Raw genomic sequence first — 25,537 nt, 5'->3', positions numbered from 1 at the left:
GAGCGGAGTCAGAGCCCTTAAGAAATTCGTAAGTACACTAGATACCGTAGGAAGTTTGTCTGGCACTGTGCTACGTGCTTCACACGTGGATTTGAGGTGCCCACTGGCTGGTGAACCCACGAGCTAGCAAAGTCTGTTCTGGGATTTTTTTATGGTAAAGAGTTGGCTCCGCCTTTGTCCTTGCTGCACACCCCCGTGGTCTTCTGGTCTGCGGGTCACTGATATCACCTGTGCACGTTCCTTAAAGGCAGGGAATCAACCGCATGCTCTTAAGCATCCTTGTTTAAGGAGCCCTGTGATGCAATGGTTAAGTGCTCAGCTGCTAACCGAAAGGTTGGTGGTTCAAACCCACCAGCAACTCCTTGGGACAAAAGACCTGGCAGGCGATCTGCTCCTGTGACGATTACAGCCTAGGAAACCCTGTGGGGCAGTTCATCTCCATCACATGGGGAAGCTGTGAGCCGGAATGGACTCGATGGTACCCCACAGCAACAGCAACAGCAACCGTCCCTGCATGTAATGTACCAAAAAACAAAAAAAAAAACCCTGAAAAACCAAAACCAAAACCAAAACCAAAACCCCTTGCATTCACGTCAATTCCGACTCATAGCGACCCCGTAGGACAGAATAGAACTGCCTGGTAGGGTTTCCAAGGAGCGGCTGGTGGACTCGAACTGCCGACCTTTAGGTTAGCAGCTGTAGCTCTTAATCACTGTGTACTGTGTGCAATAATTATCAGCAAAATAAATTTGTAGCAGATAAGGTATGCTGGCTGGCTGCTAGCTCTTTGGGAGTAAAATTTCCAGGCCAGATAGTTTAGGGTGTGGTGTAACAGAGGGTGTGAAAACCCCCGGGCCCACAGCACCGCACTCGTGATGAACGTGCGAGCCGTGCAGCTGGAAACTGCGGTAAATTCCAAAACTAGAGGTGTCAGCACGGCGTGTAATGCCCTATAAAATTCTGCTTCCAGCGGAGAACTTGCTGACACGATTTGATGAGTAGCGTTTTCTTATTTCTATGTAGAGGGAACGATAAGATCCAAACCATGTGGCATAGATCCAATCCTCTGCTGGAGTCAACATTTTACTTTTAAACGTACCTAAGAAACCCTGGTAGTGCATTGGTTAAGCGATCGGCTGCTAACCGTAAGGTCAGCAGTTGGCATCCACCAGCTGCTTGTAGGAAGCCCTACCAGGCAGTTCTACTCTGTCCTGTAGGGTCACTATGAGTCAGAATCGACTCGACAGCAACAGGTTTGGTTTTTGTTTTTTTTAAGCCTGCTATCTGCCCAGCAACCCTCACTGTTCTTGATTTCTTTGTGTTTCCCTCTGCTAGCATCTGCTCTAACTGTTGACTTTCTTGGGAAGGGCAGTTTTTATTTTATTTTTTCTAACAAAGTATTTTTATTTGTTTTGTTTTAACATATCTTCATTACTTAAGTAGTACATATTAAAGAGTAGAGAACTGTTCCACTTGTCCATTGAACTTAACAAACCACCCCAAATCTTGGTGACTTAGAACAGCAATGCATTCTGACCTCTCATGGCCCCGTTGATTGGCTGGCTGGGCTCAGCAGAGCGGTTCTCAGTGGGGCCTCTCATGCTGTCACAGTCAGAGGCAGCTGGGACTGGGGTTGTTTGAAGGCTCAACTGTGCTGGTTGGCTCACTCATCTCCTGGAGGAGGGAGAAGAAATGTGCTGGCTGTGGGCTGGGAGCTCCGCAGAAGTCTCAAACAGAGCAGCCACGTGTGGCCTCTCCATGTGGCTTGGGCTTCTCAACCCAGCATGGAGGCTGGTTCCAAAACGCAGCATGCATTTGTTGGGGAGATATAATTAAAAATAAAATGTACTCCCAACCCCGAAAACCTCCTACAAAAATAGAGGAAAAATAAAGGTTTTATTATTGAATAAGCTTTAAACTAGAATATGAAGCTCCCAGGCAATCTGCTAAAGAGATTGCAAAGACAGAAAGAAATTTGAACCTTTATGTTGCCAAGGGGATACAACCTGTTGCATTCATGTTTTCAAGATAAAATTGCTGATTTTCAAGTGTTTTTATGGCCTGGAGCCACCTGATGTCGTGCTAATCTCCTTCCAGGAAACTGGGAGGAAGGGGTGTGACCTTCCCTGATGCTTACATTTCAAAAGAGATGGGCCCCAGGTCCTTGAGGAAACATCCTTGATTCAGGTAATTTGCAAAGAGAAAAACCGGTTGCCATGGAGTCAATTCCAACTCATGGCGACTCCATGTGTGTCAGAGTAGAACTGTGCTCCGTAGGATTTTTTTTTAAATAATATTTTTATTGTGCTTTCACTGAAGGTTAACACAGCAGTTCACGTTCCCATTCAACAATTTCTACACAAGTAGCTCAGTGACATTGGTTACATTCTTCACAAGCCATAAACATGCTCATTATTTCCATTCTGGTTGTTCTGTTTCCATTCTTCTAGTTTCCCTGCCCCCTTACATTCTCATCTTTGTTTTAAAGTAATCTGTTGACAGTTGTTGTAGTTAGGTGCCATCAAGTTGGTTCTGACTCACAGTGATCCTATGTACAATTGTTGACTCTATGGTCTCATTTAAGTGCTTTTTAAAAGGAGCACAGTACTTGTGGGTGATATTCATTATTTTTTGAGCCAATTTGTCATTTAGCTACAAGGTGACCTCAGGGTTTAGTGTCAGTTCAAGGTTTGAAGAGAATCTGTCGGGGAGTCCTCCAGTCTCAACTAGTCCCGTAGGTCTAATTCGTTTTTTTGTTTTATTTTAAGGAATTTGAGGTTCTTTTCCACATTTTTCTCCCATTCTATCAGGGCTTATCTATTGTGTCCCTCTCCATAGGGTTTTCAGTGGCTGATTTTTGGAAGTAGATTGCCAGGCCTTTCTTCCAAGGTGCCTCTGGGTGGATTCAAACCTCCAACCTTTCAGTTATCAGTTGCACTATCCAGAGACCCTACATTAGACACCAAACAATATACCCAAACCCATTGCCGTTGAGCTGATTCTGACTCATAGTGACCCCATGTGCAACAGAGCTGGATTCCATAGCATTTTCTTGGCTGTAATCTTTACGGATTACACAGAAGCAGCAGTCAAGAAATCAAATGATTCATTGCACCAGGCAAATCTGCTGCAAAAGACCTCTTCAAAGTGTTAAAAAGCAAAGATGTCACTTTGAGGACTAAGGTGTGCCTGACTCGAGCCCTGGTGTTTTCAATGGACTCATATGCACGTGAAGGCTGGACAGTAAATAAGGAAGACTGAAGAAGAATTGACACCTTTGAACTGTGGTGTTGGCGAAGAATATTGACTATAGCATGGACTGCCAGGAGAACAAACAAATCTGCCTTGGAAGAAATACAGCCAGAGTGCTCCTTAGAAGCAAGGGTGGCGAGACTTTGTCTCACATTCTTTGGACATGTTATCAGGAGGGATCAGTCCCTCGAGAAGGACATCCTGCTTGGTAAAGTAGAGGGTCAGCAAAAAAGAGGAAGACCCTCAATGAGATGGAATGACACAGTGGCTGAAACAATGGGCTCAAGCATAATAACGATTGTGAGGATGGTGCAGGATTGGGCAGAATTTTGTTTCATTGTACATAGAGTAGCTATGTGTCGGAACCGACTTGACGGCACCTAACAACAACAATCTTTATGGAATCAGATCACCAGGCCTTTCTTTTGTGGTGCCACTGGGTGGATTTGAACCTCCAACCTTCTGGTTAGCAGCCAAGTGCAAACCATTTGTGCCACCAGGGACCTCATGTTAGATTCAGGAATAGTTAAGTCAGTGGAGGTCAAGGGTCCATTGAACTGTGGAAGAGACGTCGGCTTTTTCAGCCACATCCTCAGCAGCAGATATTGATCATCTCTGTGTGTCAATCTTCTTTGGAATTTATCTGCAAAGCTGAAAAAAATATGAAATCCTTTGTCATCCCTTAAAGGAACACCTGCTATAAACTGTGAGGAAGTCAGTTTGACAGAAAAACTATTTCTTTGCATAATTGCTGCTTAAGGTGTTTGATTTTTTCTTATTTATACAACCAACAAACTTTTCGTAAGTTCCTATTGTTTCTTTTAAAAATTTTCCTGCTCAGGGGAACCAAATTGTATTCTCTGCTGCGTCTCCAGGGAGAAGAAAACCAAACCCAGACCCACTGACAGCAAGTTGATTCCAACTCCTAGCGACCCTTCAGGACAGAGTAGAACTGCCCCATAGGGTTTCCTAGGCTGTAATCTTTCCGGAAGCAGACTGCCACGTCTTCCTCCTGCAGAGCAGCTGGTGGGTTCAAACCACCATAGAGAAGGGTTACCTCTAATTCTAAGTGTTACAGGGTCCTCCAGTTGAAAGAGGTACCTTTTCATATTCCAGTGGTTAAAAACAGTGATTGGAAATAAATGGGCTCTGATCAATCCTGAGCTGCACAGAACACCCTGAGAATTATATTCTCTGCTCTCCACCGGACTAGAACAAAGAGCCCAGGGAGAGGGTTCCCTGAGAAATGTCTCAACACAAACATAAAGCTATTTCTATGACTATGACGTTAATTTACTGAACGGTCACTGGACCTGGGTTCTGAGCAGACTTTTAATACTGTCAAAATTTCAGACTGTAAAAATCGGTTACGTAAAATACCTGCCTCTAGACTGTCTTTCTTGTTTATGTACCTCTTATTGTCTGTGCAAATGAACAGCATAATTTTAAATTTGAGGAGGATTAAATAGAGTAAAATCTAACAGGATCTTCAACATAGGGCATTTTTCAGAGAGAGAAAGACACAATGGGCTGGAACTCCCAGAAGATAACATATAATCTGGGTTTTTACTTGGAAATGTTGAAGGGATATTGGGGCAAAGAACCTATCACACACCCCGAAGGCCGGTGGACCGCCCCCGATTTTCAGCCTCAGTTACTGGAACTGAAGGAGGGCAGACCCCACGCTGAGTAAGTTTCTCAAAGCTTCACTTCTTCTCTGGTGGCCCGGCAAGGAGGAGGTAGGGAGGAGGTCACCCCTGGGGAGATGTCTTGCATCTCCCCCACCTCTTGGAGAAGTGCAGACAAAAAGGGAAGGGTTTGCACTCTCTGAAAGGGGGCCAGCATCCTGGTTTTCCGGTTGAGTAACTGACCTCTTCGTTTTCAAGGTGAATAACTGACCTGGAGCCTTCTCAGTTCATCAGCCTTTCTGTGTAGCTGCTTGGATGGAGATGCTTTTCTCAACTTGCTGAATTTCTTTTTCTTGGTTCTTTTTCTTTTTTTTAAGGCAAGGCCATCTCCAGGGCTAAAGCATCTATCAAAGATTTACTTTCTTGCCTTCCTGCTAAAGAAGACCATAAGGGGGAAGTTTAGGAGGAACGGAAGGTAGAAAAAACGGGGCTGGAGAAGACAATTCACAGTTTCCTAAATTTCCCAGGTGACCCGTTCTTCCTCTGTGAGGTGCTTGGGGCCCCACAGCGAGAAGCAGAACCTCCGGGGTCACGGTCAGCAACAAGTATCTGTGCCAGGGACGCCAGGAAGGAGGGGTTGGCTTTTCTCAGCATCCGGCAGTCAGCAGGTGTCAGGTCAGGGAGGATGAGGGGCAGCCTTGAGGAGTCATCTCAGACACGAGGGGGGACAGCTTGCCCCGTGTCAGAGGAAATCTTAAGCTCACTAAGTGAGAGGAGGCAAAGTACTCTCACCAGTGAAAATGCGAGTCAATCCAGCCTTGCCGTTCACCTGGCCTTTCTTCCGCAGTGCCGCTGGGTGGGTTTGAGCTGCCAACCTTTAGGTTAGTAGCAAAAAGCAAACCGTTTGCCCCACCCAGGGACCTTTTCCAGCCTTGCTTCTTATCGATCCTTTCAATCTCTTTCTTGTGTAATTCTGGTATTTCCCTAGGCTTGATTCACAGCAACCCCTGTGTGGTGGCGGACACCTGTATGCTCCGGAGTTCTTTTTTCTTTTTTTCCCCTATTTAAAAAACAAAACAAAACATCATTTGTACCTTAAAATCAGTCCTCCAGGTGACTCGTCACTCGCTCTCCCTTGATCTCTCTAATGACAGGCACGCTTTATAAATGTCATCTGCCATCTCATAAAGATTGTGTGCCCAGCTTTTTGGGGACTGGTGGTTTTCGTCCCAAACGGCACACTGATAACAACCAGTTGTTGTCTAGCGGATCCTGACTCATGGTGACCCCCGTGTGTGTCAGAGTACAACTGTGCTCCCTAGGGTTTTCAGTGACTGGGTTTTTCAGAAGCAGATCGCCAGGCCTTTCTTCCGAGAGGCCTCTTCGTGGACTGAAACCTCCGACCTTGTGGCTAGCAGCCTAGTGTGTTCACCGTTTGCACCACCAGGGACCCCTAAACAGGAATAATAGCTGGTACCTGTTAAGGACCTGCTCTCCTCCAGCACCATCCTAACGGCTGCCCACAGACTAACCCAGTCATTTCTCCTGAAAACACTCGGAACTCTCACAGTCTTTATTGTGCAGAGTGGGAAACTGAGGCACAGAGAGGGTGAGAAGCCTACCTGTGGTGGAGCCAGGCCTGTCCCCAGCCGAGGACCCCAGAGCCTTCACTGTTGGCCACCAGGCTCCTGTGGCGTCTTCCCAGTCAGCCTGCTGACAGCCTTGCTCACAGGACAAAATCAGGCACAGGAGTGAGAACGTGGGAGAACAACCCCACGGTCATAAACTGAAAATCCACCCGGAAGCAGCCACACCGCAGTCCCTCCTGTCCCACCAACTTTAAAATAGGTGTGACTGATTTCTCAGAGTCACGTGGTTCTTTTTTAACAGGATATACATGGTTAAGCATCTCCATTTGGGTAGGTAGGCGTTCCTCTTAAATAGGAAGTGGTCATTTAGCAATTTGCTTTTGGCCCATTCTGGTATCTCACTGCCTTTTTTCCCAATGACCCCGAGAGATCGCGTCTTGTTCGCAGGACCGAGTTGGTGATGTGGGTGCCTGGAGCATCATCCCGTGGAGCGTAAGTGAACAATTCACTTTGGATTACCGTGTTTCTTCAGGTGAGCATGCTGAAGTATCCCTAAGCTTTTCCTTTCAGAAACTTCTTAAGTTCACTGATGCCCTCGTCAAAGACGGGACTGTTAAACACGGGGCTGTTTCACTCTTACTCTTCCAGAATGCTGGCGTCTTAACACGGTTTGCACTTCATGAAACAGTCTAAGCTTCCTAGATGCTTTGTCAATGCAACCACAGCAAATACTGCCTGTTCAGGGAGCTCACTTCCCCTGCAAACGTGGAATGAGGGTTTACTCTACCTGCCTGGCAGTGGAGTTTGGGCAATGGCCTGGGATTGCTTCTTCATACTCTAAGTACCTGTGGGACATCAGGCAGGAGAGAAATTCCATTCTTTATTTAACCAAGTAAGCGAAAAGATTTTGAAAAATGAAAACCTAAGCTAAGATTTTGAAATGCTAGAAGCTAAGCTAGCAATGTTTTGGATACAGTAAGTTGTTTATGGGATGTCTGGTAGCGAGTGGGCGTCTGAGAGCTGGGACACTGGGTGGAATGAGCTTGGAGGTGGAGTGATTCAGGAGAAATCGCATATATTTTTATGAAGCTGCGTACAATGCAGGCAAGACTCTGAACATCGCTGCAAATGCCCCAATGGCTAGGATGTCATTTTCTTAGGACCATAGGGGAATGCATGATGATGTTAAAGAGTCTGCAGGGTCAGCTCCCCAGCCCGGGTAAACCAGCAGAGCCTGTTGCTGCCAAGTGAAAACAGATGCTGTAGAGCTCAGCACTGTAAAGAAGAGAGAAACGTGAAGTCTGAATTAAAGCTCTCCTTGACACTATTAAAGACATAAGTTCCATAAATAAAAAAGAAAACTGAAAATCAAGTTTTCAACAAGATAAAAGGAACTAAAAAAAAAAAAAAAAACCCCAATAAACAAATCACTGGAAAAAACCTTTTGGCTTCTCTCTTAACTACTTTTATTCAAAAGCAGAAGGAAGGCAGCCTAGCGTCTCGGCTCCGCTGAGGTTTATTTTAAAAAGTAAAAAAGAAGTTCAGAAAAAGTGTGTGCTGGTTATGCAAATGAATGAAGAGAAGACCACTTTATTAATGCCTACCACTGCAACATGTGCGATTCTGGTATCAATAAGAAATTTTAAAATAATTAGTCCAGATCTTGTGAGCATTTTGCAGCATTTCAGTGAGATCTGCTGGAGACGAGGTGAATAAGAGACTGTGGGGCAGAGAAGCGGCATTTCTCGCTGTCTCGGATGAGTTGCAGCGTTCCCACGTATGAAATGGTATAATGTTTACGGTAAAGAGTTTTTGTGACATTAAAAGAGATCATAGGTGGAAAGTCATGAGCCCAATGCCCAGTATGTAATTGAAACTTAACTGACAGCACACACCACACACACACACACCCACATACACACACACGCACACACTTACTTCATTCTTGTTCCACGTCTTACGGCGCCATCACTATTTATGAAAGCTAGCACAGATTTAAAATCTTCTGCTTCAATGTAACTTCCACAAACAGTTTAATTTGTTATGAAATTTGTTTAAATTAAAATTTAACACAGTTTCCTTATGGATCATTTTTTTGATAAACATCGTTAATGGCTTCCCCATATTTGATTCTTTGGGTAGAGTCTGCCCTTGGCCGAATAGACACCCAGCTGAAGTTGGTCTGCCACCCGCCCCTGCCCCCTTCCTCCTGGGACCCCTTACTTCCCTTTTGCTGCCCCGTCTCTGCTGCCACCCTGCCCCTGCTCCTGGCCCCAATGTTACTTAGTTAGAATCCGGTTTTTCTGAAAGGAACACTTTCTTTTCATGTGTGGTAACAACCATCTTTGAAATGTCAAGGTTGATAGGCAGAGGCTGGGTCATTACTCCTCCGATGCATACATTTAATCTTGGTGGGATCTTAGCACATTTGCATTTCATTTAAAAGGGTGATATGTTTACATGGCTTCAAATCTTAAATGCAAAAGTCGCCGGAGTGTTTCACTTATCATTATGTACCCCTAAAAAGGGGAAGAAACCATTCTAAGACATATCTTTTAATAAAGGTTGATTTCTTAGTCCAAACCCATTGCCGTCGAGTCGATTCTGACTCACAGCGACCCTACAGGACAGAGTAGAACTACTCAATAGGTTTCTGAGGCTGTAAATCTATGGAAGCAGACTCCCACATCTTTCTCCTGCATTCTTAGTCCAACGTGTGTCCGAATGAGAAGAGGCTCAACCAGGACTGAGCATAAGTGAGGCCTGCCTACTTTGGTTCCATACCGTGTCGGAGTGACTGGATACACGCCATGTTGGGGCTGGGGTGGGGGCCAGCAGGCTGCTGGGAGACGGGTGATTTGTTTGCCAGGGTGGTCCTCATCACACTCACCAAATCAGGCAACATCAGGATTGGAGCCAGCCTGCAAGTTGTTGACATACACGGCAGGCCTGACTTACTTTTTTACCTGTGGTAAAATAAATGTAGACAGTCACGTGTCACTTTACTTCCACGATGTGTTCTGTGAAATGGGACACTATGTGATTTGGACATTGTACGAACACCATATTATATACAGGCTGTCGCCAGGTGATGAACGAGTTCTGTTCCTTCGTCTGTCTTTCAGTCAAATTTGTACATAAATTGGGACAGCTAGGTACGGTTCATATCTAACGTCAGTCGAACGTTTGGCTTAGTATACAGTATATAGTGTACATTTCTATGCATAAAAAGCATTAAAGAAACACTTCTAGATACACTGAAACATCTTTAACATAATAATACAGTGATAATGATAATGTTTTTATGAGTGTCACAAAGTAGTGCCCATTTGTTATTATGAACCAGTGTGCATACCATGAATTTTTTATATAATAGTCTTTATGGGGGTGGTTCATAACTATGGGTTGTACGTAAGCCTTTTACAACCTTACGGGATCATGGACATACATGCGGTCAGATGTTTCCCAAACGGACGTTCTGTGGCGTATGACTGCATTTGCCAATTCAACAGTTTTTACACATACAGTTCAGGGACATCGATTACGTTCATCACGTTGTGTGACCACCACTGTCTGTTTTCAAACTCTTCTACCACCATGAACAGAAACTCAGAGCCCCCTAAGCAATGACTCCCCTTTTCCTCTCCCTCCCACCCCTAGTAACCACAGCTTTGGTGTGTCCATACATTTGCCTGCCTCATGCAAGTGGGATCAGACCTTTGTCCTTCTGTCTGACTTAGCTCACTCAGCATGGTGTTTTCAAGGTCCGACCAGGTCGTAATGTGTATCAGGACTTTGTCTCTTTAAGCTGAGTGATACTCCACTGTGTGGACGAAGCACGTTGTGTTTATCTGTCGTCTGTGGGTGGATACTTCTTAGAGACCTGACTCATTTCTGTCCTGTTGTAGCCTGGTCCATGGATTGGCTCCTAGGAGCCACTTAGAACTGTGAATGAAGGAATTCGTGACTCCTCTAGGCCAGCATTTCCCGGTGTTTGCAGAAGGACACTGACTGAAAAAGATTCTCTGGGTGAATAGGTTTGGGAGATAGTGGCTTAATCAAGCAGGGCTCTGAAGAGCCATTGATGAATAAGCTGTCATGTGAATAACCAGGACGAGGATGGAGTTAGTGGCCTGCCTGCCTGCCTCCCTCCCTCCCTCCCTCCCTCTTCCCCCCAACTTCCCTCCTTCCTCCGTCCCTCCCTCCATTCTTCCTTCTCCCTCCTGAACAGTGAAGCGTCCTGTCCTGTGAAGACGCTGCTCTCAGAGCCCCCGCATTCACTCCTTCCTCACTCAAACTGCGCCTGTGGGCATGCCACCTCCATTCTCAGTGGGCGGCTCCCTCGTCCAGGCTCAGGGTCTCGGTGCGTAGTCCAGGAACAGTCACATCCTGCTGAAAGCACTTTTACGCAGGGACGCCCAGGCGTGTTGACGGGAGGTCTGGTCAAGCTCATCACCCCTGGGGGTCTCCAGCAGGAAGAAGGGGGGAGGTACAGCCTGCTTTAACCCTTTCCTTTTCAAAGAGCTCTCCTTCCAGAGATTCTGATTCAGAGGGTCTTGGGGACGGTCCCTCTCGTCTTCAATAAGGACTCGCCCACCTGTGCTTAACGGAGCGTTAACCGTCTCCTGCTTAGCCACCGTCGCTGTACTAAACAGCTCAAACCTGCTTCCGAGTGTCGGCTCAGAGTCTGTCTATATGATCTCCACTCATTGATCTTTTCCTCCCCTCTGGGGTGTGGGATCTAGACCCTCTTTCAATGGACACCCTCTCAGGTCATTGCTGACCTCGTTTCTCCGTGATTCCTGACGGGCCTTTTTCCATAACTCAGCTCGCAATTACCCGTGAGCATGACCCATGCAGAGTTGATGGAAGTGCTGTTTACCTCGTTCCAAACGTTACAGTGTTCATGGTGTAGCCTAAAAATGAAAAAATAAACGAACTGAACAGGCCGCATTTACTGAGCACTGATGAGTTTTCTATGGCTGGTAACAAATTATCACAGGTTCAGCAGCGTAAACAACACAAGTCTATCATCTTGCAGTTCTGTAGATCAGAAGTCTCCTCTCTGTCCCGCCGGGCAAAAAGCAAAGTGTCGGCAGGTCTGCGTTCCCCGTTGGAGTCTCTGGGGGAGGATCCCTTTCCTTGTTCGGTCAGGTGGTTGTTGGAATTCAGTTCCTTGCAGCTGGAGGACTAGGCCCCTGTTTTGTTGTTGGCTGTTGCTGAGGGACGCTCCTAGCTTCTGGAGGCCACCCACGGCCCTTGACTTGCCAGCTCTCTCTTCCATCTTCCAAGGTCCCCAGGTGGCACAAATGGTTTGCGTCCATCTACTAACCAAAAGGTTGGTGGTTCAGACACACCCAGCAGCACCACAGAAGAAAGGCCTCGCAATCTGTTTTCATAAAGATTACAACCAAGAAAACCCAACAGAGCAGTTTGGCTCTGTAACACATGGGGTCACCATGAGTCGGAATCAAACTCAGTGACCACGGGATTGAATACTGATTTTGGTTCTTCCATCTTCAGAACCAGCAACAACAGATTGAGTCTCTCTCATGCTTCACATCTCTCCTTCTCCATTTTCTCTGACCCAGCTGTGAAAGATTCTCCACTTTAAGGATCCATGTGATTAGATTGTACCCACCTAGACAATCCAGGATACTCTCCCATTCCAAGGTCTCTACCCTTAATCCTATCTGAAGAATCTCTTTTGTCATGTGTGATGGTTAAGATTGTGTATCAGCTTGGCTGGGCCATGAGTCTCAGTGTTGATATGTGATCGTTCCCATGATGGGGTCTACTGTGAGTAGCCTATCAGAGGAAAGGGAGTTTCCTTGGGGGTGTGGCCTGTGTCGAATATAAGCAGACTTTCTGGCTTTCTGCTAACCCTGGATCCTGCAGCTGCCTCCTGTTTATCTGACCTCTAGTTCTTGGGACTTGAGCTATCAGCTTAATCTGCCGATCTTGGGATTCGTCGATCTTCACAGCCTGTGAGCAAGAGCCCTGCTTTCCGACTTGCCGATCTTGGGTTTGCCAGCCTGTGGCTATGTGAATCAGGAGAAGCCTCTATCCTGATGCATGGACTTGGGACGTTCCACCCTCTACAATTGTGTGAGCTGTTTCCTTGATATAGATCTCTCTATATATATATTTACACGCTTTACTGGTTTTGCTTCTCTAGAGAACCCAGACTGAGACACCATGTAAGGTGACATGTCCACAGGTTCCAGGGGTTAGGGCACGGACATTGGTGGGGACCACTATACTGCCAACCACAAGCACTCTCCTACTGACACATCACATTGTGTATCTGATATTAAATATGAAATTAATAAGTATTCAAGGTGGGAAAGTACAATCTAGATGAAACTACAATGAGATAGTTTCCTGGTTGGTTGGATGACCGTGCCCAAATAGTGCTGATTCACCAGGCTGTTAGTGGAAACCAACAAATCCAAACCTGCTGCCCGATGAGTCAATCCTGACTCATAGTGACCCCGTAGGACAGAGTAGAACTGCCCCATTGGGTTTCCAAGGCTGTAGTCTTCACGGAAGCAGATCACCAGGTCTGATGGGTTTGAACCACTGACCTTTCAGTTAGCAGCCAAGTGCTTGACCATTGTCTCACCAGGCTCTTCCTCTTTATGAGCTTACTCTCAAATAGCGCTCTTGAGATTCCTGCTGCTGATCAACTGTCATCTTCTATCTCTGTAGCTGACTACTTAAATTCAAATGCAGGATCCTCTATTTTCCCTACGAAGTTTTAGTAGGGAATCAAACAATTTTCTCTAGGACACTGATTCTGCCCTACAACATATTAATTATATTTTTAGGCTTCTTGTGATCCTCAGGGAGCCTGGTGGTGTAGTGGTTAAGAGCTTGGCTCCTAACCAAAAGGTCAGCAGTTTGAATCCATCAGCTGCTCCTTAGAAACCCTATGGGGCAGTTCTACTCAGTCCTATAGGGTTGCTATGAGTCAGAATCAACTCGAAGGGGCAATTTTTTTTTTTCCCTAAAACAAGAGCAACAAACAATAACTTTTTGAAAATGCATTTTGATAGTTCCTGCACCAGATCTATTCCTGGGATTCCACAGTCTTAATTCATTGGAGTTGGGCAACCTAACCCTGAAGTTTCCTCAATGTTGTTGAAATGATTTTCTAGAAAGAATAGAGAGAAGTAAAATAGAAGTTGAGAAATTCTGCTTTCTCTAGTTTTTAGGAATGTGTAAGATAGAACTCTGTTCTATTTGTATCTCATGGTGCCAGGCAGAGAAAGGATATTTAATATATGTCTATTTAAAAGGCTTAATAATGTTTATTTAAAAAGAATTGGCTAAATCTGTCACCATTACGACATCATCTCCAAGCAATTGGCTTATCTCTGTTTCCTCTCCTCTTTTCTCTCTGAACCTAATTTTGAAGAATCCTTCAGTTGTCCTTACGTATTTTGTGAGACGGGGTTAGTTTTTAAGTCGGCATCCCCTTCTTGTACCATTTGTTACAGTCTCTTTTAGAACACCAGAGCTTCCCTGGAGGCTCTTGGCAGAATCACACAGCTTACCTCTTCGGCGCCTTGGTTCAGTGACCAATTCCTCTTTGCTGGTCCCGATCTGGAGTCCAGTCTCCTCTGCTCTTTTGTCTGTCCCTGTGGGGCCCAGATCTGGAGTCCAGTCTCCTCTGTTCTTTTTTCTGTCCCTGTGGGGTCTAGATCTGGAGTCCAGTCTCCTCTGTTCTTTTCTCTGTCCCTGTGGGTGAACACAGGTGGTGGCCTGCCAGCAGGGAGGGGGCAGTAAGCTCTCGAGGAGGCAAATTAAGAAATTTAACAATGTTCCTTGGGCCCAAAGATGACTTCCAGCTGGCATCTGTGTGGCTTACATCCCTCAAACTTGTTTCTGTGCCATTTTTGTTTCTTGCACGCACATTTCTTTCATCTGGCTATGTGGTGTGAGGACACTCTGGCAATGACATCACTTCTACTTTTCTCCCTTTTAGGGCCTCCTCTGGTGCCCACAGGAGGAAGCACAGGACAGAAGCCAGCCTGGTGGTGGTGGTGTTGGCTGCCATTGAGTCAGCTCTGAATCTTGGTGACCTTATGTACCACAGAACAAAATATTGCTCGGTCCTGCGCCATCTTCACAATCCTTTGTATGTTTGAGTCCGCACTGTCGAGGCTACTGTGTCAATCCATCTCATGGAGCGTTTCCCTCCTTTTCGCTGACCCTCTACTTTACCAAATATTGTGTCCTTTTCTATCAATTGGTCTTTCCTGATGACATGTCCAAAGTAAGTGAGCGTAAGTCTCGCCATCCTCACATCTAAGGAGTATTCTGGTTGTTATTTCTTTCAAGACTTATTTGTTCATTCTTTTGGCAGTCTATGATATATTCTATATTCTTCGCCAACACCTAGAGTTCAGACACATCAATACTCTTTTTGTCTTTCTTTTTCACTATCCAACAGAGAAATTAGCATAACCTTTTTAAAATCAGTTAGACCAAAGATCAAATTCAACCACAGTCACAAGGTTGCTGAATGACCTTGCAAACATATCTTGCAGAGCCTCGTTTCAGTCATGTGCACACTGGGAAAAACCACACCTCCGAGGTAGGGAGGATGGAGTGAACCAGTGGTCTACAGAAAGCACCCAGTAACTCAATCATCAACCACTAGAAAAATGTGGGTGCCCTCAATGCTATGGATTTCTGTGTCAGCACAAACCCTCCTGACCTCTGTATTCAGTATGAAGTCCTCCTGCACGGCCACTTCCTAAAGCAGAACCTTGGGCCGGGGCCCATGTCATGGCACGGCGAGGATGCAGACGGCGTGCCCACCTCTCTCCCTAAGTGACCGCACCGTGGTGCTTACATTTACCTTAGTTTGTCTCCTGAGTGCGATGGTGCACGGCGTGCAATGGACACTGGGGCTGAGGGAGCCCAGGCTGATGTGGGGGGTGCAGAGGCAGGGTGAAGGAGCTAAGGCCGTGGAATGTGCAAGTATCCGACTGAGAGGGGATAACATGCAGACTGAAACCAGCGTGTGCGGTGTGGGGTGTGCAGGTATGAAGGGCCTGGGGGGCAGCTCTGGGGAGATTTCCTGAGGCTTCTGGAACTGCATGCTCTCCATCCATTATCCACGGGAGACAAGGACACCGGGCAGCTCTGCACAAGACCAACTTGATTTCCAAACTGTGTCCTGAGACATGGACTCGCTGATGTGACCACGCACAATGTCCCGCTGTGTTCAGGGCCAGGCGAGGGTGAATGAAGTCAGGAGAAGCAGGAAGGTAGCCGAAGATGTCATGCTATTCAAATCACGTTATGAAGGTATACAATGAACTGCTGTCAGTGTTAGCTGCCTTCCAACTCATGGCGACCGCAGAAACAAGAGAACGAAGCATTGTCCAGTCCTGCACATCATCACAATCGCTGATGTGCTCCAGTCCATTGTTGCAGCCACTGTGTATTTTGAGTGCCTTCCAATCTAGGGGGCTCATCTACCAGCACTGTATTGGACAATGTTCTGTTGTGATCCGTAGGGTTTTCACTGGCTGATTTTTGGAAGTAGATGGTCAGGCCTTTCTTCCTAGTCTTAGTCCAGAAGTTCTGCTGAAACCTGTCCACCCTGGGTGAGCCTGCTGGTATTTGAGATACCGGTGGCAAAGCTTCCAGCCTCACAGCAACATGGAAGCCCCCACAGTACAACAGACTGACAGGTGGTGGTTACAACAAATAGTCCGTTAAAGCTGAGTCAGCGAGGTGTAGCGGAGCAAGCACTGGAGTCCGTACTAACTCAATCAAGGCTTGCCTGATGAAATTCCCAGGTCTATCTGCTTTTCCCTCAAAAGGCTGGAACCCTACCGGTGGAGTCATTTAATATCGTGTTGCCGAGAACCTCAGTGAGTGAGACGTGCCTTTGTGTTCCGTGGGACACCAGGGGCGCTGTTGTTTTAGGTGTACAGGCGTTTCGTCTGCTGCAGTGCCACCTTGTGGCCTGAAAGAATTATGGAGGCTCGAAGGTAATGGATTCGGTTGGGTTTTGGTGGGCACCCAGCATGCAGGCGGGTGGTGAGAGGAAGGAATTATTGAGGCAGTAACAATCAATCCTTTCCTTAAGGCAGCTGAATATTAGAAAACCAAACGCATTACTCTGAGTGGATTCCAACTCAGTGATCCTGTTGGGCAGGGCAGAACTGCCCCATTGGGTTTCCAAGGAGTGGCTGGTAGATTTGAACTGCTGACCTTTTGATTAACAGCCGAGCTCTTAACCACTGTGCCACCAGGACTCTGAATGTTAGAAAACAAGGATGTTAATTGTAAAACCAAATTGAATAGAATAATACTTCTGAAGGGTATCATCACATGATGATTTCTGACTCATGGCGAACCCACATGTGCAAAGGGGTTTCAAGGCTGTGACCTTCAGGAAGCAAATCACCAGGCCTGTCTTCCAAGCCACCTCAGGGTGGGTTTGAACTGCCAACCTTTTGCCTAGTAGTTGAGCACTTAACTGTCTTCGCTACTCAGAGATAATTCCCCCTTGTTGCTGGGTGCCATTGAGCCAATTCTGACTCACGGTGACCCCATGTGACAAGGTAGAATTGCTCCATAGGATTTTCTAGGCTGTAATATTTACAGGAAGGAGCCCCAGTGGTGCAATAGTTAAGGGCTTGGTTGCTAACCGAAAGGTCAGCAGTTAGAAACCACCGCGGAACTATGGGAGAAAGATCTGGTGATCTGTTCCCGTAAAGATTACAGCCTAGAAAACCCCATGGGGCAGTTTTACTCTGTTGCATGGGGTTGCTGTGAGTTGAAACCCACTCGAAGGTATCTAACAGCAACAAATCTTTACGGGAGCAGATCACCAGGTCTTTTCTCAAGGAGATACTAGGTGGGTTCAAAATGCCAACCTTTGGGTTAGCAGTCGAGCACTTAACTACTGTGCCACCAGGGCGCCCTAGAGCTCCTGAAACCCTTCCTCCAAAGCACAATTAGAACCGTTTGTCTTGCAGACACTCTGAATACTGATTAGTTTTGTAGAAGTATTAGTATACCCACACGGCTGAGAAACACTGTGTTGGGAAACATTTAAATTCCAAAGATAAATTACATTAGAAGAATCAGTTTAAATATAATATGTATTTTATATGTGACTTAATGACCCCCAAAGAAGCTCTGGCAAGAAGGGCGGCAGTGAGGAGGATGTGGGGGAAAGAAAAGGATGAGCCTTAAAAGTGTGACTGAGTGGGACTTTTGTTGATCAGTTGCTTCAGTGGTGAAATGGACAGAAGGTTATAATCCATTTCCAGTTCTCTCTCATCTACCACTGGTAGATAACACTTGGTACTTTTTACTCTCAGGTCTTTTAAGAAGGTACAGAAAATATCTGTTTTAAACATCTTATCTCCTCACCATCAGACTTTTCATAATGTAAAACTCACACCTCGTTTCTCCCAAGAGTGGATAACTGCTGTTCCAGATCTGAGGTCACTTACTTGAGCACAAGACTCGCACGAGTCTCCAGGCATGGCGCTGGCCCAGAGGCCAGTCTGTCACCAACACAATTTCCTTTAACACTATTCACACGAGTTTTGTGGTGAAACAGTGGTTTGGGGCAGGCTGGATCATTTTCAGAGACTGTGAATGACATAAACAAACTTGACAGTTGTCTTTCTGCTCACAGCACTGATTCCTAACTGCAATGGCCCTCAGCTCGCCGTTGTCCAGAATTGTAGATCTTGTGTGCTTGCCCTCAGGTGCTCCACACTATGCAAAGAGATGTGGAATTTACACACTTTGGTTCAATGTGACTTATTCCACTATCAAGAGGCTTACAATCTAACCAGGTGTTGTTAGGTGCTGTCAAGTCACTTCTGACTCGTAGCGAACCTATGGACAACAGAATGGAACACAGCTTGGTCCCGAGCCAGATGTCCTCACAATCGTTGCTATGTTTGAGCTCATTGTACGGTCTAATCCGAAATAAGAGTAAATGAAAGGAAATTAAAGTCATGTTTCATGAGCAGGACATGATTGAGACCAAACTTCCAAGTTCCCACTTGGAAAGCCCTTCTTCTAACGTGGCCCATATTCATGCCAAGCCGATTTCCAAAATCCTCCAGCTCGTGTGGCTCCAGGAGCCCTGGGTGGCACAAATGGTTAAGTGCTCAACTAGTAGCTGGAAGTTTGACGGTTCAAACCCACTCAGAAGTGACTTGGAAGAGAGGCCTGGTAATCTGCTTCTGAAACGTCACAGCCTTGAAAACCTTTTGGAGCACAGTTCTACTGTGCACCCGTGGGGTTGCCAGGAGTCAGAATCGACTCAATGGCGACTAGCAGCAACAACAATGTGTATGCTCCACAACACCATTCCGGAGATGGCCTTCCCTTCACCAAGGGCTGCTCACTTTTTTCTTTGCATTTCTGCACTACACACTTTTGCAATTATTTGTTCACCTGCCAGTTTCTTGAAACTAGAAGTTCTGTTTTATTCATCTTTGCATGCTCAGTCCCTATCCTTGGTAGACACTTCATAAACGTTGAACTGAATTAAATCTGAATTCAGCAAACATTATTCCTGGGGCCTCTGTAACAAAATCCCACAAGTGGGTGGCTTTAGAGAACAGAAACTTTTGTCTCACAGCTCTGGAGGCTAGAAGTCTGTCTCAGTCATCTCGTGCTGCTATAACAGAAATACCACAAGTGGGTGGCTTTAACAACCAGAGATTTATTGTCTCACAGTTTAGGAGGCTAGAAGTTTGAATTCAGGGTGCCAGCTCTGGGGGAAGCCTGTCTGTCTCTCTCTGGCAGCTCTGGGGGAAGGTCCTTGTCTCTTTTCAGCTTCTGTTCCTTGGTTCCTTGGAGATCTTCATGTGGAGTGGCATCTATGGTCCCCCATCTTTGCTTGCTTCCCTGCTTAACCTTCTCTTTTATATCTCACACCCTACACTAATACTGCCTCATTAACATAACAAAAAACCCATTCCCAAATGGGATTATAGCCACAGGTATAGGGGTTAGGATTTACAACATGAATTTTTGAGGGACACAATTCAATCCATAACAAAGTCCAAACCAGGGTATTGGCAGTGTTGACTCCTTCTGAGGATTCTGAGAGAATGAGGTCCTTGCCTGTCTCCAAGCTTCTGGTGGCTCCCGGAATTCCCTGGCGTTCCTTGGCTTGTAGATGGATCTCTCCAGTCTCTGCCTCCATCTTTACATGGCCGTCCTTCTGTCTAACCCAGTTCCCGTGTCTGTTCTCCCCTTCTTATAAGGACATCACTCAGATGAGATTAGGACACACCTTACTCCTCTGAGACCTCATATTAAATGATAATACCTTCACAGACTTATTTGCATACAGGGTCATGTTAGGGGGGTTAGGACTTCATATCTTTTGGGAACACAATTCAATCAATAGCAATAATATATCATAGTGCTGTGGTTAAAGTATGATTTCCTCAGATGGTGGTCCAGCTAAGAATTCACTGCACAGTATGCTGAGCCATCCCTCACAAACTGTGATCTGCTTCTATTCACATCATTACTGTTCTCATCTGCATATAAAACAAATTTCAGTATATCCCATGCCCACCCCGACCCCATCTCACCCAGGAACCCATACGGGTCCATCCTGTCCTTCTTGGACTGCCCTGAAACTCACACTGCTCCCTAAGGGCCCCTCCTCACTGCTCTCTAAAGTAACCCTGTTCCTTCCCACCTTCATGGCCCCCTCCCCAGGTAGCCTGCACTCCCCAGTCTTTCCTCAGAGTGTAGCTTTCCCTTCAAGTCCTACTTCTCTCACGAACCTGCTCAGCCCCTCAGTCCTCAGCAATGGTCCCCTTCCCTGACCTTCCACAGGTAGTCCCCAACTGACCACATATTCCAGTTGCAACGAACCGCACTTAAGACTGCCTTTTTTTTTTGTACAAAATAATACGTACTACAGATGATGTTGCAGTGTGTAATTTGCTGATGTTATCATTCGCAGATGTTGACTTGCAGATGTTCAGTGTAATGATTTACTGTTCAAAACACCACCGTACAGCAGGCTATGAAAACTAAAAAAAAAAGAGATACTTGATTTACCTCAGAACTGACTTATGACGGACTCGTCACAATGGAACGCTGTTGTAGGTGGGGGACTATCTGTACAGCATCGTCTGTACCTCCCTGTTCGTATGCCACTGTATGCAGTTATTTCTTAATTAGCTTTTCTGAGGTATAGTTTACCTACAGTGAACTTCACCAAATTGAAGCATACAATTCAATAGGTTTTGACAAAGACATACAGCCATGCACCACCATCACGACCCTGATGTGGAACATTTCCATCACCACAAAAAATGTCCCTTTGTCGTCAATCCCTTCCTCCCATCCCTGGCCCAAGACAATCACTGATTTCACTTCTGCCACGGTTGTTTCACATTATCTAGAACTCCATATAAATGCAATAATGCAGTGTGCAGTCTTTTGTGTCTGGATTCTTTATCTTGCAAAATGCTTTTGAGATTCACCCACGTTGGAGCATGTATCACTAGCTCATTCCTTTTTTTTTTTTTTGAGTGTTATCTTATTATATGGAAATACTACAATTAATTTATTCACTCACCAGTTTATAGACATTCAGGTTCTTTCCAGTTTTGAGCTATTAAGAATAGACCCACTATGAATTCAAGTACAAGTCTCTCATTTTTATTTCTCTTGGGTAATACCTAGGAATCAGATTTCTGGTTCATATGGAAAGTGCATGTGTAATGTTATAAGAAACTGCCCCACTGTTTTCCAAAGTGGCTGCACACCTTGCATGCCCACCACCAAAGCTTGAGAGTTCCATTTGTTCGCCTGCACCACATCTCTCCCTTTCTAGTTTGAGCCATGCTTCCCAGTTACCAGTTGCTGTAGAGCTGATTCCCACTCATGGTGACCCCATATGTGTCAGAGTGGAATCGTGCCCTGTAGGGTTTTCACTGGCTAAGTTTTGGAAGCAGCTTGTCACGTCTTTCTTCCTAGTCCATCTTGGTCTGGAAATCCCGCTGAAACCTCTCCAGTACGTAGCAACAAGCAAGCCTCCACTGACAGATGACGTGCATTGGCATGGAATCGAACCTGAATCTCCCGCAAGGGAGGAGAGAATTCCACCACTGAGTCACTGCTGTCTCGTTCCTTTTTTAGAGGTTCATAACGATATGTTAAACTTCCACATGACTTTTGCATTTAAGAATCAGCCATGTAAACTTATCACCCATTTAAATTAAATGCAAATGTGCTAAGATCCCACCAAGATTAATTAAATGCATGCGTCTGAGGGGTAATAACCCAGCCTCTGTCTATCTGCGTTAACATTTTAAGGATTTTTGTAACCACAAGTGGGAAGTGTTACTTTAAGAAAAACCATTCTAGTAGGTGTGAAATGGTATCTGACTGTGTTCCTCATTTGCATTTCCTTAATGATCTGTGGTGTTGAACCTCTTGTGCTCACTTGTCATCCATATATTTTCCCTGTTGAATTGTGTTCACATTTTTTGCCTATTTTTTATTGAGTTGTTTGACTTCTTAATGTTGAGTTTTAAGAGTTGTTTGTTCTGCATCAAATCCTTGATCAGATATGAGTTTATAAATTTTTTTACCCATTCAATGGTTTGCTTTTTCATTCTCTTAATTGTCTTTCCAAGAGCCCAGAACCCAAGCCCACTGCTGTCGATTCGATTCCAACTCGGGTTTTAATTCTGATGAAATACAATTTACCAATTTATTTCGTTCACATTTCATGCTTTTTGCAATTTATATAAGACATTTTTTTCTACTCCCAAGGTCACAAAGATTTCTTCTAGATGTTTTCAATTTTGAGTTTATTTTTGCATATGGCGTGAGGTAAGGGACAAGGTTCAACTTTTCATACATGAATATCCAGTTGTTCGAGCACCATTTATTGAAAAGACTGTTCTTCCTCCGTTGAATTGCCTTGGTGCTTTAGTTAAAAATCAACTGACCATCTATGTGTGGGTCTATTTCTGGGCTCTGTGTTCTATTTCATTGATGTATGTGTCTGTCCTTTCACCAATATGAAATGGTGCACTTACTGTGGCTTTACAGTAAGCCATGAAGTCAGGTAGTGTGAGTCCTTCAATTTTGTTCTCTTTTTCAAAATTGTTTTGGCTATTCTAAGTTCCTTAAATTTCCATATAAATTTTAAAATAAGCTTGTTAATTTCTACAAAAAACCTTCTCAGAATTTCGATTTCGATTCCATTGTATCTGTAGATCATTTGGGGAGAACTGCTGTCTAAACAATATTGAATCTTTTCATCTTGAACCTGATATCTCTCCATTAATTTAGGTCTTCTTTAATTTCTCAGTAAGGTTTTATAATTTTCAGCTTATAAATCTTGCACGTATCTTGTTAGATGTATCCATAAGTATTTCGTTTGATGTTTCTTGATGCTATTGTGTGTTTTTTTTTTAGTTTCAATTTCCAATTATTTCTTGCTAGGGTATAGAATTGCAATTGATTTGTGTATGTTGTTGTTGTTAGTTGCCACTGAGTTGGGTCTGATTCCTGGTGATCTTACGTAAAACAGAAGGAAACTGTGCCCAGTCCTGTGCCATCTGCATGCTTCTGTGGGTCCATTGCTGAGGTCTGGTGTCCATCCATCGCATTGAGATCTTCCCTAAATTTCATTGACCCGCTACTTTACTAAACATGATGTCCTTTTCTAGCGATTGGTCTTTCCTGATGACATGTCCAAAGCAATTGAGTTGAAGTCTCTCCATTCTTACTTCTAATGAGCATTCGGGTTGTATTTCTTTTAAGACTGATTTGTTCATTCTTCTGGCAGTCCACGGTATATTCCATATTCTTTGCCAACATCACAGTTTGAAAGCATCAATTCTTCTTCTGTCTTCCTTTCTCATTGTCCAGTTTTCACATGCATGTGAGGCAATTGAAAAGAGAGTGGCTTGGGTCAGACACACCAGTCATCAAAGTGACATTGTTGCCTTTTAAAACTTTAAAGAGATCTTTTGTAGCAAATTTGTCCGATGAGATACATGGTTTGATCTCTTGACTGCTGTTTCCACAGATGATTTGTGTATATTGACCTTATATCCTTCAATCTTCCTAAATTCTAATAGCTTTGTTTGTCGATTATTTGGAGTTTTCTACATAGATGGTCATGTCTTCTATGAATAAAGACATATGCATTTCTTTCCAACCTGTATCACTTTTATTTCTTTGTTTGCTTTGTTGCAATGGTGAGGCCCTCCAGTACGATGTTGAATAAAAGTGGTACAAGTGGGTATCATTGTCTTGTTCTTGATCTTAGGAAGTAAAGCATGAGAAGACAGCTATAAGTGTTCAAAGATGCACTTTATCATGTTGAAAAATTTCCTATCATTACTAGTTTGCTGAGATTTTTAATGCTGAATTTGTCAAATGCTTTTTCTGCTTCTATCAAGATGATAATATAAATTATTTTTACATTTATAATATTGATATAGTAAAACCAAAAAAAAAACCCAAACCCATTGCCATCAAGTCGATTCTGACTCATAGCAACCCTATAGGACAGAGTAGAACTGTCTCATAGGATTTGCTGGTGGATTCGAACTGCCGATCTTTTGGTTAGCAGTGAACACTTCACCACAGTGCCACCAGGGCTCCATTGATATAATAGTATATATTATATATTTACTTTTAATATACAATATATAAAATGTTTACATTTGATATGATATTAAATACAATGAAACCTGTGAGAGCTGGAACGCTATGGGACTGCCTTGTTTTTCTTGGTCTTGCAAATTTTCTGCCATTGACATGGTTCAGTCTTCCCACTTTTCTATCCTCTCTATTAGTGGTAAATATTTTAATTTTCCTTCTCCAACAGATTTCTGCCTTACATGGGTTCCAGCTTCTCAGGATTTACTGTATATTAGACATAAAATTATTTATTATAGTTTTTCTTCTTTAGTCCAAATATGGTGAACTACAGTGATTGCTGTTTGAATCTGGAACCAACCTTCCATTCCCAGGATAAACCCCATTCAGTCATGATGTGTTACCCTTTTCATATATTGCTGGATTTAACTTGCTAACGTTTTGTTGAGGATTTTTACACACATGATCATGAACAATACTAGTTGATAACTTTATTTTTTGTAATGCCTTGTCTTATGTTGGTATCTGAGTAATACTGACCTCTTGAAATGAAGTAGAAAGTGTTCCCACCATTTTTATTTTCTGGAAGAGTGTTTGTAGAAATGGTATTATTTCTTCTTTAAATGTTTGCTAGCATTTCACCAATGAAGCCATCATGCCTGAAGATTTCTTTGAGGGAAGGTTTTTTTTTTTTTTTTTAAACCATGAATTTGATTTGTTTTTTAGATATAGGGCTATTTGGGTTTCTACATGTACAATTCGGTGACATTGATTACATTCTTCCAGTTGTGCTGCTATTCTTACTATCCTTTTCCAAATTATTCCATCACCATTATCTTCAACTCACTGCGCCCTAGGCTTCCCATCAAAACTTCTGAGTTGCTGTTGTCAATTTGATCTCACATAGATAATGCTTTTTTTTTTTTTGTACCTTAGATGAAGGTTTGCAGAATAGTTTCTCATTAAACTGTTAGTACACATATTGCCCTATGACAATGATTAACAACCCCATGACATGTCAACACTGTCCCTTCTCAACCTTGGGTTCCCTATCACCAGCTTTCTTGTTCCCTCCTGCCTACTAGTCCTTGTCCCTGGACTGCTATGCCTCATTAGCCCCGTTGTGTTTTATGAGGCTGTCCAATTCCGGGCTGAACGGTGAACTTCAGGAGTGACTTCACCACTAAGCTAAAAGGGTGTCCGGGGGCCATACTCTTGGGGTTTCTCCAGTCTGTCAGGCCAGTAAATCTGGTCTTTTTTTTCCTGAGTTAGAATTTTGTTCTACATCCTTTTCCAGCTCTGTCCAGGACCCTCTGTTGTGATCCCAGTCAGAGCAGGCAGTGGTGGTAGCCCAGCACCATCTAGCTGCACTGGACTCAGTCTGGTGGAGGCCATGGTAGCTGTGGTCTGTTAGTC

General features: G+C 44.4%; 1 protein-coding gene and 1 long non-coding RNA gene across 4 annotated transcripts in view; one reads left to right on the top strand and one right to left on the bottom strand.

The window, feature by feature from the left end:
* CCR6 (C-C motif chemokine receptor 6) overlaps nt 1–25,537 on the top strand; it is a 48,005-nt gene that overhangs the window by 9,849 nt on the left and 12,619 nt on the right. For 2 of the 3 annotated variants that reach the window (XR_002823573.1, XM_023728500.1), the window contains exon 2: nt 6,917–7,001. The exons of the other annotated variant lie outside the window; for it this stretch is intronic. The gene's annotated coding sequence lies outside the window, so the exon portion shown is untranslated. The remainder of the gene's footprint in view (nt 1–6,916; nt 7,002–25,537) is intronic. 3 annotated transcript variants of the gene reach the window in all.
* LOC111820011 (uncharacterized) lies at nt 3,666–6,908 on the bottom strand. The gene is made up of 4 exons (XR_002823574.1): nt 6,503–6,908; nt 5,673–5,940; nt 5,152–5,314; nt 3,666–3,903 (listed from the first exon to the last, which is right to left on the bottom strand). It is a non-coding gene; the product is annotated as an uncharacterized LOC111820011 (long non-coding RNA).

Source organism: Trichechus manatus, unplaced genomic scaffold (genome assembly GCF_000243295.1).
Source record: "Trichechus manatus latirostris isolate Lorelei unplaced genomic scaffold, TriManLat1.0 scaffold00002, whole genome shotgun sequence".
Taxonomy (NCBI): Eukaryota; Metazoa; Chordata; class Mammalia; order Sirenia; family Trichechidae; genus Trichechus; species Trichechus manatus.
The sequence above is the reverse complement of the archived record's forward strand: the minus strand, read 5'-3'. Positions and strand labels throughout refer to the sequence as shown.